Source organism: Capricornis sumatraensis, chromosome 5, assembly GCF_032405125.1.
Source record: "Capricornis sumatraensis isolate serow.1 chromosome 5, serow.2, whole genome shotgun sequence".
Lineage (NCBI taxonomy): Eukaryota > Metazoa > Chordata > Mammalia > Artiodactyla > Bovidae > Capricornis > Capricornis sumatraensis.
The window spans coordinates 33,706,049-33,724,998 of NC_091073.1; the positions used below are offsets into that span (position 1 = coordinate 33,706,049).

The 18,950-nt window shown below is 37.3% G+C and overlaps 1 pseudogene; it reads right to left on the minus strand.

Annotated features, from left to right (window-relative positions):
• Positions 1-388: 388 nt before the first annotated feature.
• Positions 389-18,658, minus strand: LOC138079681 (large ribosomal subunit protein eL6 pseudogene; annotated as a pseudogene).
• Positions 18,659-18,950: the final 292 nt, after the last annotated feature.

Sequence of the window (18,950 nt, forward strand, 5' to 3'; positions counted from 1 at the left end):
TTCACATCACTTATGATCTTCTCCCACACAGTCATGCCTATTTCCATGGAATGATGAGAACATCTATCAGGAAAGCTTCTATGAACTCAAAGTGCCTGGGACCGATGATAAAGAGGGGACAGCAGGGCATCTGTTTAGAGAAACAGGATGAACCATCTTTTCCACTAGTGGTAACCATGGAAAGTCCTGTTGATTGAAAGACTTCTCACATGTTCCCTTAAACTATTAAGCTCTTGAGTCACAAAAGCATTCCACCTAACTTCCTTTTCTGAGACTTCTTTCTTATTCCAGTAAAGAAAAAAAATGAATGAATCTGCTGGAAACTATATTCCAGTGTTTTTGTTTTTTTTTTTAGTATCAGTTATTTTATTAGGTTTATGTAAGAAATTTAAAACACCAATTTGTGAGAATAAACTCCATTTGAGAGACAAAATGCAGAGCAGAGATAGCCCTGGAGCTGAGAAACACCTTTGGTTTTTGGCAGAGTTTTCGAGTCCACGGCCTTCTGATTAGCCTGGAGCTGCTCGGTAAACTCTTATTTCTCCTTCTCTGTGAGGATCTTGTCTTCCTGGTGCCTGAGCTTAAGAAGTTTTTGTTCTTTGAAGTAAGCATGAGTGAGGTGCTTTGGGCTTTTCACACTGCTGATGAAGATGGTGATGACAAATTTCTGGTGTGTTCTATGCAGAGAAATTAGATTGAAGATCAGAGGTCCAGTCACAAGCAGCAGGTCACTATCCAGTTTCTTCAGAAAAATCACTCTCATTGCTGTAAGGATGGTCAAAATGGTCCTAAGACTGATGCTAACTCAGAATTTTCTAACATGCTGACTGAAGAGATTTTTGTTATCTGTGGCCCACTAGCTTTCCAGGAACATCTTCAGGAGGATAATATTTAGGTGTTTTGTGAAGTTTAATTACTCAAGTACCATCATTCTTGTCATTACCAACTGTAAAGAGTGCCTATGAATTTTATATATAATTTAGGAAAGAGAGTGAGAATTTACATAATTTAAATAACATGCCTAACTCTATCATGGAATTGTATGGCATAAAACTTTGAAGAACTTCTGTGCTGTGCTGTGCTTAGTCACTCAGTTGAATCCTGTGAAACTAGACACCTCTGAATACTAACCACTCTTTCAGATGGTCCAGGTGTGGCTGCAGGGTATGAAATTTTCTATTAAAAACAATTTCAGTGAAACAGGTAAGTCAATAGTAAAGGTGACTGTAAAGTTTTGAGAGTTGATTCATTAATGTGCTGTGCTTAGTTTCTAAGTCATGTCCAACTCTTTTTGACCCCAGACTGCAGCCCACCAGGCTCCTTCATCCCTGGGGATTCTCCAGGCAAGAATACTGGAGTGGGTCGCCATGCCCTTTTCCAGGGGATCTTCCCAACCCAGGGATAGAACCCATGTCTTCCCACCTTACAGTCAGATTCTTTACTGTCTGAGTCACCAGGGAAGCCATCAAAGAACTTCTAGTTTGAGCTTGAAAAAAAAAAAAAAAGATACATGGGGCAGTAAGAAGGAAAAACAAAAATAGAACTCACTTCCCCCAAAACCAGAGATTCCTGCTGAAAATTGCTAACTATCATTCTCATTATTCTTAATCTCATCAACTAATATTTACTTTATTTTGCAGTTTACACGGTGTATTTTGGATTGCACAAAATAAGCCTATACATTAACAGGGAAGTTGGCAAACATTTTGTTCTTATGATGATACTGTTAAATCAGACAGGTTAAGTTTGTTGGCCAAGGTCAAATAACCAGTAAATGGCAGACTAAGACTCGCACCAATACTTCCTAGCAGTTAAAATTACACTGAGATGATAAGAATTGAGTAATAGTTGAATGACTTGCCACAAGGGGGAATCCCTTTAATTTAGTGCCACTTTTATGAAATAATTGTAGCACAGGGGGAATGAAAAGCAAGGCAGAATGAGACAAACTTTCTAGAGACAGAATCCATTTCAAAAGAAAGATAAAAAGATTTCAGCAGCTACTTGTACAGTACTAGTCAAAACAAATGCACTTTTCCAACATCTCTCACTTTCATTCCTCTGCAAAGTATTGGTATGAGGTGACAGAGAAACTTGAAGAAAAAGTCTTCAATATGGATTGGTTCAATGAATGAGGGGTTAAAAACCTCAACAGAAAGAGGAAAAGACTAACAATTAAAGAATTTCAATGATTTATTGGGACTCATTCTTATAATCAGAGCAGCAAATGAATTGTCTAATGTATGGGTAGAGAAAGGATAATTTTAGGTTGCTAAATAGTCCAGGATTGCAAATAACCAAGTTAACCCATTTCCTTGAACTCATTCATTTATTAATTTCATTTCTAGCTAACTGAATAATCATCATCCAGACAGCTTATAAAAATAAATATTCCAGGCTTCCCTGGTGGCTCAGTGGTAAAGAATCCACCTGTCAATGTAGGAGACAGGGGTTTGACCCCTGATCAGGAAGATCCCACATGCCAAGGAGCAACTAAGCCTGTGGGCCACAACTATCGAGCCTGTGCTCTAGAGCCTGGGAGTTGCAACTACTGAGTCCATTTGCTCCAACTATTGAAGCACGCGTGCCCCAGAACCCATGCTCTGCAACAAAAGAAGAAGCCACTATAATGAGAAGCCCCGGGTGCTGTGATAACCTAGAGGGCTGGGATGGGGTGGGAGGTAGGAGGGAGGCACAAGAAGGAGGGGACATACGTATATCTATGGCTGATCCAAGTTGATTTTTGGCAGAAACCAACACAATATTGTAACTATCCTTCATAAAAATAAATAAATTAAGAAAAAAGTGGGGTGAGATCCAATAATCCACATTTTTAAGTTAGCACTTGAGATGATTGTAATGTGCTGCTATATTTGGCAACCACTTGACTTCACAGTACAATACTTGTACAGAAGTTACAAGACATTTTCAAATAATTTATTTTTGATAAAGCATTATTCAATTACTGTGACATTTCTGGGAGTTGTGGGAGTTAGAGGAACACTAAGTATCTGTCCATCTTGTGTCCCACACCCACTTCCTCACACAGACATAACTAAATACATTTACCCCTGTGTCTGAATTCTCTATTCATTTCCACATCCTATCTATCCTGGACACTCTCTGTTTCCATAGAAAGCCCATCAATACTCTGGCCTTACAGCTTCTGAATCTCCTCAGTATCAGCAACTTCCATCATTATTCCACTGCTCTATAGACATTTGTGCTGCCTGGAATGGAAATAAACAACCCCAAAATTGCTTTCAGCAGCTCAATGTGAACCCCACCCTTCACAACCCTTTGAGCCTAGGGACTTTAGCCTCCAGAGCTAAAGGAGTCTGTAGTCAACCTTCATGCAAAGGCTCCGAGGTCCCTAATAACATAATGTCCAAGTTTGTACTCTGTTCTAATCTGTACTAGAATCAATGGAAAATGGCTTTTACAGCTAGAAGCACCACACTGATATGCAAATATCTACTAGGGGCAACATTGTAAACTATTATTAACGAAGCTAGCATTTTAGGATGGAAGAAACATTATTAGAAATCCATTATTCTGAATCCTGGCTCTCTCAGGATTCTGATTCAGTAATTCTAGAATAGGATCCAGGAATCTACATTTTTATATTGGGTTGGCCAAAAAGTTTGTTCAGGATTTTTTCTGTACAACGTTACATAAAAACCCAAAGGAATTTTTTGCCAATCCAATACATTGTATACTGATCACATTCAAAGAAATCTTAACCTGAAGATTTAAAAGCAGATAATCTAGAGTAGATACTATAGATATAAGAAATACCTGAAAGTTTGACAAATAAACAGGAGAAAGTATGACAGATATCCTTTGAATAATAGGTTTTGAAAGATGTACCTAACTAGAGAGACTATAGGGAATAAAGTGAAGGACTTGAGAGAAGGCAGCTCACAACAGAAAAGGAGAGAAGGGGAATAAAGAAAACCTTAGTCTTCATGTAACAAGGCTCCTCAACACTGACTTTGCTTTTGGCCAGGAGTGCGTGGAGATGGAGTTTTGGGAAACAGTGTCTCCCAACTACAGATTAGTCTCTTTCACACACAGAGATGGACCAGGAGAGAAGGAAAGATGTCATAATATTCTCATGGAATGATACAAAGAACTCTGGCCAATATGCAAAGAACTAAGAGATAAAACAGAACTCAAACAAGATTTTCAACACAAAAGACCAAAGCTGGAAAACTTCCATGTGTGTCTTTGCTATCTCTGGGTACTGAGAGAATTACGAATGCTTTCTCTGCCCCACTGTTATTGTTCACAATAATTCCCTGAAGTACTCTCATGTACCAAAGGGATCATATTCAGAATTAGAAAATGATTCAGTAATTTCATTTTAAGTCTTTTCCAAAAGTCTATTCAGTTCCTAGACTCTTTGTACTTGCAAAAACTGAATTTGCCTGCCAGATAAAATGTTTTTTCTTAGTTCTCTAAAACATTAGTTACTTTCCAATCAGAAGACAGAAACTACACAGTATTTGCAAGAGGGAAAGGGAATTGATTAAAGGTCAGGGGGTGGGTATGTGGACTCTAAGGGATACTCAGTGCTACTGAGGGAGAGTACTCAAGGAAAGGACAAACTTGGAGGGAAAGACTCCTTCCTCAAAGCCAGGACTCAGATCTCACTACAGAGGGTACAGTTGAATCCCACTGTCTGTTGGAAAAGTTGGCTGGGTTATTTCAACCCAACAGGGTTGCTGAGAAGCTACAAGTTTAGCTTATTATTGACTCACTGGAAAGCCAGTTTGGGTTCTATCTGGGCTCATAGAAAGTCACCTGGAAGTAGCAGGGGTGTGAGAAAGGGTCACTGACGATTCACTGGGAAACAAGCTGGTGAATCCATAGCACTTGCTAGCTGCCCTTAGGAGTGCCATCAAACTTACTGCTGGAAACCACCCAAGATGGGGTTGGTGTGGAGGGAGGTTGGGGAGGTGCCACTTGCTGTTTGATGCTAGAACACCACTGAAAAAAGCCGATTCACTCTTCAGGAGTTCAACTAAACGAGTACACCTGAACCTGGAAGAAGGCCACTCTCTCCTCTATTGTCCCCTCAACACTCTGTATTACAGTGTTCAACCAGGCCCACTTTTATCACAGAGTAGAAGGAAAAAAAAGGACGAATTTGGAGCTGAGGGGCAATAAACATAACTGGCCTATGTGCCTATTAACTAAATAAATATTTTTCTTTTCTAAAGGATATTTTTCAAATACATTAATATATTTATGGTGTGTGTATATACATATATATATATCCCTGGAGAAGGGAATGGCTACCCATATTCAACATATGGAAAAATATCATTTTCTTGAGAACTAAGTAAAGAAAATGTTATCTGATTCAGTAAAGGACAACTTTTGTACTTTCCTCAGTGTGTTCCAGTTTTTAATCTACCAAATACTGCACTATCAGGAAACAAGTAGCTCCTATTAGTGACCATTTATGCCTGAGCCCCACTCAAATACAGAATAACTAGAAGTGGGATCCAGGTGTGGGTTTGTTTTTTTTTTTTTCTTCAAAAGCTTCCAGGTGATTATATGTTGTTAAGAACCAGTACTCATCATTTTATGCCAGAAATGTAGAAATCAACCCAACACCTTTATTTCCTCATCCCCTGCCCTCAGCTAATACATCACTGAAAACCATATGATTTATTAATCTCTCCACATTATACCCACAATACTGCTGCTTCCTACTCTAGGTCCCCATCATCCCTTACATGGATTAATGTAACAGTCTCCTTGTGGCCTCCATCTTCTCTTGTCCATCTCTAAGCAATTCTACTAAGAAATGGATTTTGGCTGCAGTGTCCCTGCCACTTCAGACTCTTCTTTTACTTTTTTACCTGGCTTATTCCTATTTATCATATCAAGTTCTAGTTCAAAAATTAACTTTTCTTTCTCCAGAAAACCTCCCCAAATTCTTAAACTAGATTCATTTAGCCCAGCTCCATTATTCATTACTATAGTATCTTAAATGTTTAACTTATTACATTATCATAATGAGTCAAATAATAATTTATGTAATTATTTGGTTAATTTTGACTTACTAGACTTGAAGGGTAAAACTGATGAGAATAATAATGATAAATGTGGAGAAAGAAAAAAGGTTCCAAGCATCTGGATCTATGCTTTTACATGTAAATCATAATGAGAGCAAACAATGAACATTTAGTGTATTTAATTAGCACACTATCTACAATACCCCTTTTAAGCCTCACAACAGTTTTAACAAGTGCATGTATTCACTCATTCATCCAACAATCTACAAACTGCTACATGTGCAAAAATTTAAGACCACATTCTTAAAATGTGCTAAGAGAATGTGAAACACAAGTTGACCTGGACACTTACTTAAAATGCAGATTTGGCTGCTTTATCTTGAAACTACTTCATTAGGCTCAGTGAGGATAGGGCCTGGGTATCCATGTCATTAATAAGTTCCACAGGTAATTAGTATTCAGCTTAAGTTTAATGAAGCCCTGTTCTAGGAAAAGATTAAAACAAAGGTGTTACACCATCCAGACTGAGGGCAGGAGAAGTGGGCAATAGAGGATGAGACAGCTGACTCAATAATGAAAGACAGAGAAGCCTGATGCATGCTGCAGTCCATGGGGTTGCAAAGAGTCAGACACGACTTGGCAACTGAACAACAACAACATGTCATCTATATATAGACACTTGGACCCCCTTCCTATACCTACTGATTCCTATACCTACAATTTCCATTGGGTTGAGCCTAGCAAGTGTAATTATTTTAAATTCTACAAATGATTATGAAACTAGACAACTCTGAATACTAACCACTCTTTTAAATGGTCCACGGGTGGCTGCAGGATATGGAATTTTGTATTAAAAACAACTTCAGTGAAACAAGATAAAGCAATAGTAAAGGTGAGTTAAAATTTTGAGAGTTCATTCATTAATGTGCTGTGCTTAGTCGCTCAGTCATGTCCGACTCTTTGCATCCCCATGGACTGTAGCCCACCAGGCTCCTTTGTCCACGGGGATTATTCAGGCAAGAATACTTAAGTGGGTTGTCATACCCTTTTCCAGAGGATCTTCCCAACCTAGGGATCAAACCCAGGTCTCCTGCATTGCAGGCCAATTCTTAACCATCTGAGACACTGGGGAAGCCCCAACTGCTTTGTTTTCTCAAAAGCTTGAAAAATACTCCCTAGTCTACCATAGGGAATACCAGTTTTAAACAAGTTATGAATCAGTGAATACTGCAATACCATCATCACCCTTACATTATGCACAGAGAGATGTGATACTGCCCAAGATAAACATGGTTCAAGAAGATTGATGTGGCCATTGTGGCCAAGGAACCATGGGACTCTTTGTAAGAGAGAATGTGGCTAAAACCTTAAGATACTAGATGGTTTCTTGGAACTGTGTCTATTTGCAATGGAAACCTGCCTAGTTACAGATATTTTTGAAGACAATTTAATCTCTCACAGTCTAGAGTAGAAATACTAAAGAGAAAAGGGGAAGTGAAATTATTTATTTATTCATTTACTAAACAATTTACACAGTGCTATATGCTTTGGCCACCTCATGCAAAGAGTTGACTCATTGGAAAAGATTCTGATGCTGGGAGGGACTAGGGGCAGGAGGAGAAGGGGACGACAGAGGATGAGATGGCTGGGTGGCATCACCGACTCAATGGACATGAGTTTGAGTAAACTCCGGGAGCTGGTGATGGATAGGGAGGCCTGGCATGCTGCAATTCATGGGGTTGAGAGTCGGACACGACTGAGCGACTGAACTGAACTGAACTTAACTGATATGCACAAAAGAATTAGGGCCACATTTCTCAAAGTGTGGTATGAGATTCTGACACACAAATTCACCAGGATCCGAGAGAAGTTTAATGAAAATGAATCAAAAAGTGTATTTTCAAAATGAAGATGACTTCTGAAACTTATCTGTAATCTTTTTTCTGTTTGAATTAATAATAATCACAGCTAACACCTAACATTTATTATATATACTGAGGACTTTAACATACATAATCTCATTGAAGCTTCATAACAATTTCATGAGATAAATGCTATTATTCTTCATGCATTCATTCATTCATTCAACAAATGTTCAAAATATATTGACCACAATCACTCTAGTCAACATTGTCTAATGAATGGGAATGGAACTATGAAAAAATAGTCAAGTTCCCTGCTGCTGTAAAGACAAATAAAATATGCTTATTCAATAAATGTGCAAACTGAAGGCTCTGGGCACTGAGATTTAAACAGGTTATACAATGGTCTCAAGTTCAGAAGCAATAAGATGTAGAACCACAATCTGAACAACTAACAAGTTAATTGCAGGGCCACTGTGCCTTATATGTTCAAGTACCAAAACTAATTTAGGTCTAACTATGTGAAATTGCCATATTTATAGAGGAAAACATCAAATTTTGACTATTGCATATGCATCAATTTATACTCATATACTTTTCCATACATCTTAGTTCTTTTTTTTCATTCTCAATAACTCTTCCTTCAGAGTTGTTTATGGCTGTTGATGACTCACACTGCAAATTTGAGAACTAAACCTGATTTAAGGAAATTTATATTACTAGAAATTTGACAGGCCAGACGGCACTGCAGTATGATGATGACTTGGTCCTTTTGAATTGTGAAATGTGGTCTGCTGTAGCCAACTAAGGGAATGGAGATAGCCTCAAACAGTTTAAAAGCAATAAATCACTGTGTAGAGAAGACTTGTTTATTTACTGCTGGCTATTTTGCCTCATTCGCAACACAATATAAGTCAAATAATACCATATAGACTAAGATAAAGACCAATTCATGGCAGGTTTCTTGTACATGCTTGAAGTTTTTTGGTTTTCTTTTTGTTTTCAATGAGCATAGTCGACAACACTAAGTCAATATATTTGGGACATATAACAGCTCAGTATCAGGGATAACATGGCAATACTGTTCTCTGAATTAGAAATAAAGTTATGTGTTTTGTGGGTCAAAATAACCTGTTAAGAGAATTCTAAAACATTTTAAAGGCCATTGTCTTCTAACAACTCAAAGAGTTCTCTAAATAAACGTAATTATGTAAAAATATACATATAAACATTTACATTTCTCTTCAAATGTTTACCTCTCCAGTTGAGGGTTTCTCAATCTTGTCACTATTAACATATTGGGTCAGGAAATTCTTTGCTGTGTGTGTGTCAGGGTCGGGAGCTAGTCTGTGTATTTTAGGACAGTCACAATATCCTTGGCCTCTGCCAATAATACGCTCTCAGATATAATAATGAAAATAGTCTCCAGATATTGCTGATTATATCAGGGGCAAAATTGCCCCCATTAGACAACTACTACTCTTGCTGCTGCTGCTGCTGCAGACATAGAGATAGATAAACATAGGAGCATACTGTGATATGGAGACATGAATCTGTGTCTAGGTATGGAAATGGTGAAGACTGTCTTTGTGTGGGTCATAAGGTACAGTGGTTAAGAATAGCCAGAATCACACTGTGAATAGCCAGAAGTTCACACTGTGAACCTAACTTCTACCACATATTAGCTTTGAGATCTTTCAAATGATGGTAACAATAGGATTTCAAATATTTATGAACATTTAGAAAGAAAAGCATTTAAAGCACTTGACATATTGCTGAGCACTCAGTAAATACTCAGCAACTGTCAAGTCTTATTATCTTAGAAGATCCAGCTAACAACCCCGCTCTCTCTGTATTAAATATAGATACACATAAATATTATACAAGTATTTGCATATGCAGCTATACATGTATATACATATATGGAGAAGGAAATGGCAACCCACTCCAGTGTTCTTGCCTGGAAAATCCGAAGGACTGGGGAGCCTGGTGGGCTGCCCTCTATGGGGTCGCACAGAGTTGGACACGACTGAAGTGACTTAGCAGCAGCAGCAGCATGGCATAGGCAAAATATAACAATGCCGTGTACTAGTGTGAGTCCTTGACTCTGCGCATATTGAGGGCAGAGGCCCAGAAAGAGAGTGAGCCTCACTATAATGCAAAACAGATGTTAGTTTGTTAGATAAATTTTTTGGCAGATTTAAAAAAGAAGAGCTAAGTTAGCTTTATCTGGCATGTTTCAAGAATAAGGTAATCAAATGTTCTAATTAATAGGGTGTTAGTGTAAAAAACCAAACATGGACTATCTATTTAAAAACATTTAAAATACTACAAAATCCATTTAACACTAAAACTTACTAATGTGATTAATTCATTTTTATTTCAACAATTATTTATAAATAACTTACTCTTTTCGTAGCTCTCTGCTAAGTACTGGTTTATTTTTTGGTTAAATTTTAGGAACTTATAATTCTTTAAGACAGTACTTATAAATATTTTTTTCCCTTCAGAGGTGTGACAGATGTAAGAGTTTATACTAACTCCATATCATGATCTGAAGGTGTTTTGGAAAGTAATAATATTATTGACAATAATTTGTTTCCATTGTATTTGCCACTTTCTCATATAAATTTAAAATACAGAGTGTCACATAAGATATCTACCCCACTTCTCCACAAACTGAACTCTTAAGTCAAAAACTAAGAGGCTCTTTTGTAAATTTAAATGGTTTTCTTTCCTATCACTATAAGAATTTAGAAAATATCTAATTCTTCTCTTACATATCCTCAATAAAAATGAATTATGCCTCAGCATCTAGTAAGAGAGGCATTTATTTGTCAACAAAGTATCATATCTATGTCAATTGAGATGCTGAAAAAATCTTCCTTATATTAAAGCAAAGCCTTTGTTGTTCAGTTGCTAAGCTGCAAAATCGTGTCCGACTCCTTACAGCTTCATGGATTGCAGCACGCCAGGCTCCTCTGTCCTCCACTATCTCCTGGAATTTGTTCTAATTCATGTTCATTGAGTCAGACATGAAAGCCTACCTCGAAGTTGTACACAATATATTCATTATCTGATCACTACAAGCCACAGAACATAGGTTTTGAATTTTTCCATATAGCAATCCTATATACACTTGACAACAGCTCTTACATCTTCATACATATGTAATATATATATTCACACATACATACATACTTATACAAATATACACACACATAAAGAGTGTATGTATCTATACAGATATACATGTATATACATATATACATGTATGCATGCATATAAATTCATATGTGTGTTTATTTATATGTGTATGCATATGTATATATCTATACACACACACAGAAACAAAGGCAAGAGAAAGTTATAAATAGGGCAAAACATAAACAATTTATAAATTTTGCACTAGTATTACAATACTTGGAAGTGTGAAACAATATCTAAATTAAAAGTTTTATAAAAGTATTGTCATATGGGAAAATCTAAACTATTGTCTACTCTCAAAAAATCAAATTTTCTTATACCAAGGACTTAGTATGCTATATTCATTATTTGGTAGCTACAAGAATGCACATAAAACATACAGTCATAAGGCTAGGAACTTTAAACTTACAAATACGCAACAATGAGTTATTTATAGTGATAGTTATATCAATGGCATTTTCGTCCCAACATTTTACTTCAAAGAGAAAAACATCTGAAGAAATGGTACTCTAGCGCACAGGGAATTTTTAGTTGAATAATTTTGTTTATACAAATACTTAGGAATGTGTCTATTTATCTGCCAAATGAATACAAAACATACAGCATTTATCAGTTTCAAGAACTCTAAACCAGATCTGTGAGAAAGTATTTCATTTTTAAACCTGAAACAAGAAGAAATTCAGCTAATTTGGGGTCAAAAATACATTTGCTGTATGTCTCTTAAGCCTCTGACAAATTATAAAATGCATTTCTACTTTTGTTTTTGGCTAGGTCATATTGTATATAGTGGTTTCATTTTTCTTCTGTGGTGTGTTATTCTTCCTTGTTTCCATTTCTGGTTTTTAAATGAAAACTCACAATCCTGCTGAGAACCCTCGCTTTCATACTGTTTTTGAAACCAGACTTTCATGATGAAGCCACAAACAACTCAGCAATAATGCACATTAAAGCAACATGCTATTTTTAATTCATATTTTTGGGATTTGGCAAAGAGCCATAATAACTTGACAAGTTAGAGGCAGCCTAGCAGACAAAATCTAAACCTACATATGAACTCAGATTTCTCATCATCTCCCTACTCACTGAAGGGATAACTTTCTTTATCCCTTCCTTCCTTTCATCTTTTTTTTTTTTTTCTTTCTTGAGTCTTTGAGGAAGTGGAAACTAAGACGTAGACTGAAGCTGGGCACTTCATGTTTCACAACCTTAGGGCAGAAGGAGAAAATAAATACTAATCAACTCTACAATCAGGAACTTTGTCATCTGAAGTCATAAGCTGACTTTGGCAATGTGGAGCCAAATGTGATGGTGGCAATGTGATTAGCCACCATCACAAATTCAAGAAAACCTTATGTATATCCACATACACCCCATTGGTTTAGAATTGGGCGAGTAACACCCCAGGTATTCCCCAGGTGGAAAGGGACACTCCCTTGGAAGGGGGTGAATTCCCACTGGATGTCCCCATTTCTGTTGGGGATCTCAGCTCACATTCCCTCCATGGGGAGCCCCATGGGTTTCTTAATTGCCTTCTTCAGGGTTAGGAACAAAATTGAGAACACTGCCAAGGTGGGGAAATCTAGAAAGCTCTTCATTGCTTAACAAAATAAAGGAGAAATTAAAGATTGAAAAATCTCTAGGATATTTCCATTTATAGCTTCTATCTCTTAATTCACACAAATGACAAGATTTAATTTGTGTTACACTGAAGAGACTCAGGAATTATCATCATGAAATTTTCACTGGATATCCTATAAGTATAGCCCAGTGGTTATCTGTGCCTGTCTGCTGTTCTTTAGATATATCTTTAGAAGCTGGTATTTTATTGATTGTACACATTTATAATAAGGAAGCATTTACATAGTAACAAGCTAGAAAAAATATATATATACTTCCTTATACCATCACCACAGAAAATTTAACTGTTTTGTTTGTCGTACTGTTTTTTAATTCAAACATAGTCTCTTTCAGGATACAATGGAGAAAAGGTAGTCTTTTCAACAACTGATATTGGAACAACTAACTGTACATCCATACATAAAGACACACAAACACACACAAATGAATCTAGATACAGATATTATACCCTTCACAAAAATTAACTCAAAATATATCTCATCAGAACTGATTCAAATGTATTCTTTTTAATGGCTGAGTAATACTCCATTGTGTATATGTACCACAGCTTTCTTATCCATTCATCTGCTGATGGACATCTAGGTTGTTTCCATGTTCTGGCTATTATAAACAGTGCTACGATGAACATTGGCGTACATGTGTCTCTTTCAATTCTGGTTTCCTCAGTGTGTATGCCCAGCAGTGGGATTGCTGGGTCATAAGGCAGTTCTATTTGCAATTTTTTAAGGAATCTCCACACTGTTCTCCATAGTGGCTGTACTAGTTTGCATTCCCACCAACAGTGTAGGAGGGTTCCCTTTTCTCCACACCCTTATAAACCTAAATGTAAAACACAATGCTACAAAACTCCTTAGAGATAACATAACAGAAAATCTAGATAATCTTGGGTTTGATGATGACTATTTAGACATAACACCAAAGGCATGATTCATGAAACAAAGAATTGATAAGCTGAACTTCATAAAAATTCTAATTTTCTGCTCTGCAAAAGACAGGTTAACAGGATGAAAAAATAAGTCAAATGCTGGAGAAAAAATGTTTACAAAAAACCCATGTAAGTTATCTATATCTGCAAAAAATAAGCCATCCTAAAAGTTAGTTACACGGCTATGCTATTTTATTTCTTTCAATTCTATGGGTTGATTTTCTGGTCCCTTAGTTTTGACTGGGATCATTCATGTAGCTACATTCAGCTGGCAATTCAGTTAGGGCTAGGACATCCAAGATGTCTTCATTTACATCTCAGTAGTTGCTGCTGGCTTCAGCTAAGATCCCTCCTTTTCTCTTCTATTTGGCCTTTATTCTCAAGGGCCTCTTTCCACATCCCTTTCACACAGAGTATCTTCAACTTCTCCAGATGGTGACTGTCTTCTAAATGAATGAAAAAGTTCATTCCACAGCTTCTCTTAAGTACTAGGCTTAAAAGTTGCATCCTATAGGCCAAAATAAATCAAAAGGCCATAGTCAAGTAAAAAGTGTGTAGACTCTATCTTTTGATGTGTGAAGGGCCAAAGTCGCATTGCAAAAGAGTACACAGGATAGAGATCACGGTGAGACACAATCTCCCAGGAACATATAATATTTTTCCATTGAACTTATTTTAAACTTAGATTGTTTCTGAAATTTTATATATTTGCAAATTGTAATAAACAAGTGTCCTGTATAACTTTCTTTACAAGTTGAAAATATAACTTTAAGTTCCAAGTTTTTTTTTATCAAAGGCCATATTATTAAATTACTAAAATCACACACACAAAAAAGATACATATTCCATTTGTGTTCCCCAAATAAAGATCTTCTTGATAATTTTTCAAGTGCTTCCAGCAGGGAGTGGGCATGGATTACATGTCCTGAAAAACTAGGTGTTTAATACACTAATAATGGCGACAATTATATGTAAACAATTATAGTTCAGAATTTGCCTTGACTACAGGGAAGCAATGGTAACTTCATTGATAAGGTCATTTAAACATAATAAGCATTCCTTTACTTGTTTGTTTTATTCTATATTCATGTGTTGTTAGCTATTTTTGCCCATTTATTTTCACTTAAATTTTTCAGGATGTAAGAAATACATTGATTTTAAGTGGTTTTATGTTAATATCTAAAAAGAGAACTCAAGAATGATGGACAATAAAGTTACTGTCTTACAGATCAAGAAGCCAGAGCTGGGTAAAGTACCACATCTCACCCAAGGCTTTTCATCTTCAACACAAATCAGGAAGGAAAGGGAGGCACTTACACTGTGAGTTTCAAACCCAAACTAGTTTCATTCATATCATAGAGTAAAAGTTCTCAAAAGGACTCAGATTGGTAAATCTAAATCTAATGTATAGATAAAATCTTTTTTCCCCCCAAGATTACAAATCTTTCTGCCCTTACTGATATACATTTACTCAATCTTACTCTTATAAACATATTCCTTTAAAAATAGCCAACAACTTTTTACCAAAAGATGTCTAAACACATGGTGGAGGAATCTTAGGGAAAATCCAGAGGTTGAAACCAATGTATTCCAAGAAAGGGACAGGAAATCAAATCACTAAATAAACTTACTATGTGTGTACTTGAAGTGCTGTTGGCTTTGTGCATGATTTGCTTATTGGTGATGTTATGGATAAGGGCTCCAGTGCCCAAAACACAAAGCCAAATTGAAAGTAGGTGTTGGCAACAAAGTAAGGGTTGCAAGCAGACTATAGTCCATGGGCTCACAAAGAGTTGGACATGACTAGCACACACGCATGGATGTGAAGTCTTTATTTGCAGGGCGCCAAGCAAGAAGAACGCTCATGCTCGAAAGACTCAAACTCCCCAATGGCTTTCAGGCTATGGTTTTTAAAGACAGTGTTAGGATAGAGGGTTGGAAGATATGCAACCAACTCATGGACTTTCTTCTGGTTGGTGGTGAGGTAATGGGGTGATGTTCTGGGAATCTCAGCCTTCTGGTTCCAAGCACTCAGGGGTCTAAGCCCTTGTGGGTCAGCATGTAATAACCATCTTCCACGTGGGTGGAATCTTAGTTTCTACAGAACAGCTCAAAGATATGCATCAGATTTCCATCTATATCGCTTCAGGAGGAATTAGGAGTTCTGTAACTCTAGTGTTCTAATTATTATGTGCTTGAGCCTGCTCTTTGGAACTCAAAGAAGGACTAGGAAGACTCTTTTTTTTTCTTTTCCTCCAAACAAGTAATGTGGGACAGGAGGAACTTTTATATCTGGGAAGACCTCACAATGTCTTGACTGGTTTTAGTACCCCTCCCTTCTCCTTGTTTATCCTCAATCCAGAGGGGAACAGGCAAGACAGGAAAGCGAATAAAGTTCTGGATAGAGATTAATCATAAACTCAGCTGGGAACTCAGTTTCAGGTGGACTTGGTTTCAGTGACATAGGCATGTTTCATCAATAATAGTTGCTAAATTTTTCTACATGTTCTGAGAGAGGAAATTTTTGCTTTTCAACATTCTAGACAATCCTCATTTTATTATGTATGTCTCAGTATGTATAATTTTCTAAAACATAATTTCAAAGAATATATACTGAAGCATGAATGATTCTAACAGCTCCATAACTTACCCAATTCTTCTTTATGGGTAAAACAGGAAACTATAAAAGAGAAATAAAAAATTTGATATCACTTGTGGATTTTTTAATACATAGCCTCACTGTTATTGTTGGATCCAGTTAAACATTATTTTCTTTTTTTAAAATGATATTGTTTAGTTGGCTGTGTTGGATCTGAGTTGTGGTTCTTAGCTGCAACACACAGACTCTCTAGCTGTGGCACTCAAGCTCCAGAGTACGCAGGCTCGGGAGTCGCAGCACTTGGATTAGGGGCTCTGCAGCATGTGGAATCTTGGTTCCCTAACTAAAGGTTACATCTGAATCCCCTGCTTTGTAAGGCCAATTCTTAACCACTAGACCACCAAGGAAGTCCCTTACTTATTTATTTGAAAGCATCAATTCTTCGGTGCTCAGTCTTCCTTACAGTCCAACTCTCACATCCTTACATGACTATTGGAAAAACCAGAGCATTGACTAGACTGACCTTTGTCAGCAAAGAAATGTCTCTGCTTTTTAATATGCTGTCTGTAGCTTTGACTATACAGACCTTTGTTGGCAAAGTGATGTCTCTGCTTCTTAATATGCTGTCTAGGTTTGTCATAGCTTTTCTTCCAAGGAGCAAGTATCTTAATTTCATGGTTGCAGTCACCATCCACACTGATTTTGGAGACCAAGAAAATAAAATCCATCACTGTTTCCACTTTTTCCCCTTCTATTTGCCACGAAATGGAGAAGGCAATGGCACCCCACTCCAGTACTCTTGCCTGGAAAACCCCATGGACGGAGGAGCCTGGTAGGCTGCAGTCCATGGGGTTGCTAAGAGTTGGACACAACTGAGCGACTTCACTTTCACGCATTGGAGAAGGAAATGGCAACCCACTCCAGTGTTCTTGCCTGGAGAATCCCAAGGACGGCAGAGCCTGGTGGGCTGCCATCTATGGGGTCACACAGAGTTGGACACGACTGAAGTGACTTAGCAGCAGCAGCAGCAGATGGGATGATCATGATCTTAGTTTTTTGAATACTGACTTTTAAGCCAGCTTTTTCACTCTCCTCTTTCACTCTCAAAAGGCTCTTTAGATCCTCTTCACTTTCTGCCATTAGAGTGGTATCATCTCCATATCTGAGATTGTTGATATTTCTCCAGGCAACCTTGATTCCAGCTTGTGATTCACCCAGTCCTACATTTTACAGGATGTACTCTGCATAGAAGTTAAATAAGCAGGGTGACAATATATTGCCTTAACGTACTCCTTTCTCATTTTTGAGCCAGTCTGTTGTTCCATGTCTGGTTCTAACTGTTGCTTCTTCACCCACATGCAGGTTTCTCAGGAGACAGGTAAAGCCATCTGGTATTCCCATTTCTTTAACAACTTTCCACAGTTCGTTGTGATCCACACAGTCAAAGGCTTTAGAATAATTAATAAAGCAGAAGTAGATGTTTTTCTAGAATTCCCTTGCTTTCTCAATGATCCAACAGGAATACTGACAATTTAATCACTGGTTTCTCTGCCTTTTCTAAACCCACCTTGTACATCTGGAAGTTTGCAGTTCATGTACTGCTGAAGTCTAGCTTGAACTCTACCTTGCTAGCATGTTAAATTAGTGCAATTGTACCATAGTTTGAACATTCTCTGGCATTGTCTTTCTTTGGGATTGGGATGAAAACTGACTTTCCAGTCCTGTGGTCACTGCTGAGTTTTCCAAATTTGCTGACATGTTGAATGCAGCACTTCATCGGCATCATCTTTTAGGATTTGAAATAGCTCAGCTGGAATTCTATTACCTCCACTAGCTTAGTTTGCAGTAATGCTTCCTAATGCTCCCCTTGCCTTCACACTCCAGGATGTCTGGCTCTAGGTGAGTGACCACACCATTGTGGTCATCCTGGTCATTATACATTGTTTGTAGAGTTCTTCTGGGTATTCTTGCCACCTCTTCTTAAACCCTTTTGCTTCTGTTTGGTCCTTACAGTTTCTGTTCTTTATCATGCCTATTCTTGCATGAAATATTCCCGTGATATCTCCAATTTTCTTGAAGAGACATCTAGTCTTTCCTATCTAATTTTTCCCTCTGTTTCTTTGCATTGCTCACTAGAGAAGGCCTTCTTATCTCTTCTTGCTATTCTCTGGAACTCTACACTCAGCTGAGTATATCTTTTCCTTTCTCCATTGCTTTTTGCTTCTCTTCTTTCTTCAGCTATTTGTAAAGCCTCCTCAGACTACCACTCTGCCTTCTTGCACTTCTTTTTCTTTGGAATGGTTTTGGTCACTGCCTCCTGTACAATGTTACAAACCTTTATCCATAGTTCTTCAGGCACTCGGTCTGCCAGGTTTAATTTCTTGAATCTATTGGTCATCTCATCGCTCCCTTTTAATATGTAATATTGGTTGTTTTCATCACCTTCATCACCAATACTTAACAAGTGATTCTGTTACTAGCATTGGATAATCGGATCATTGCTGCCAACCAGGTTCCTTTATTTGCAAGAAGCAAATCATATTCACACTAACAAAATTCAAAAATAGGTCAATTAGACAATATGAAATATCTCAGAATACCAAGACAGAAATGAAATATAGCTGGGCTTACAAGATTAGAAACCAAAATTACTCCCTCTTTCAGAACTGTGTACACTATGTATTTATTAT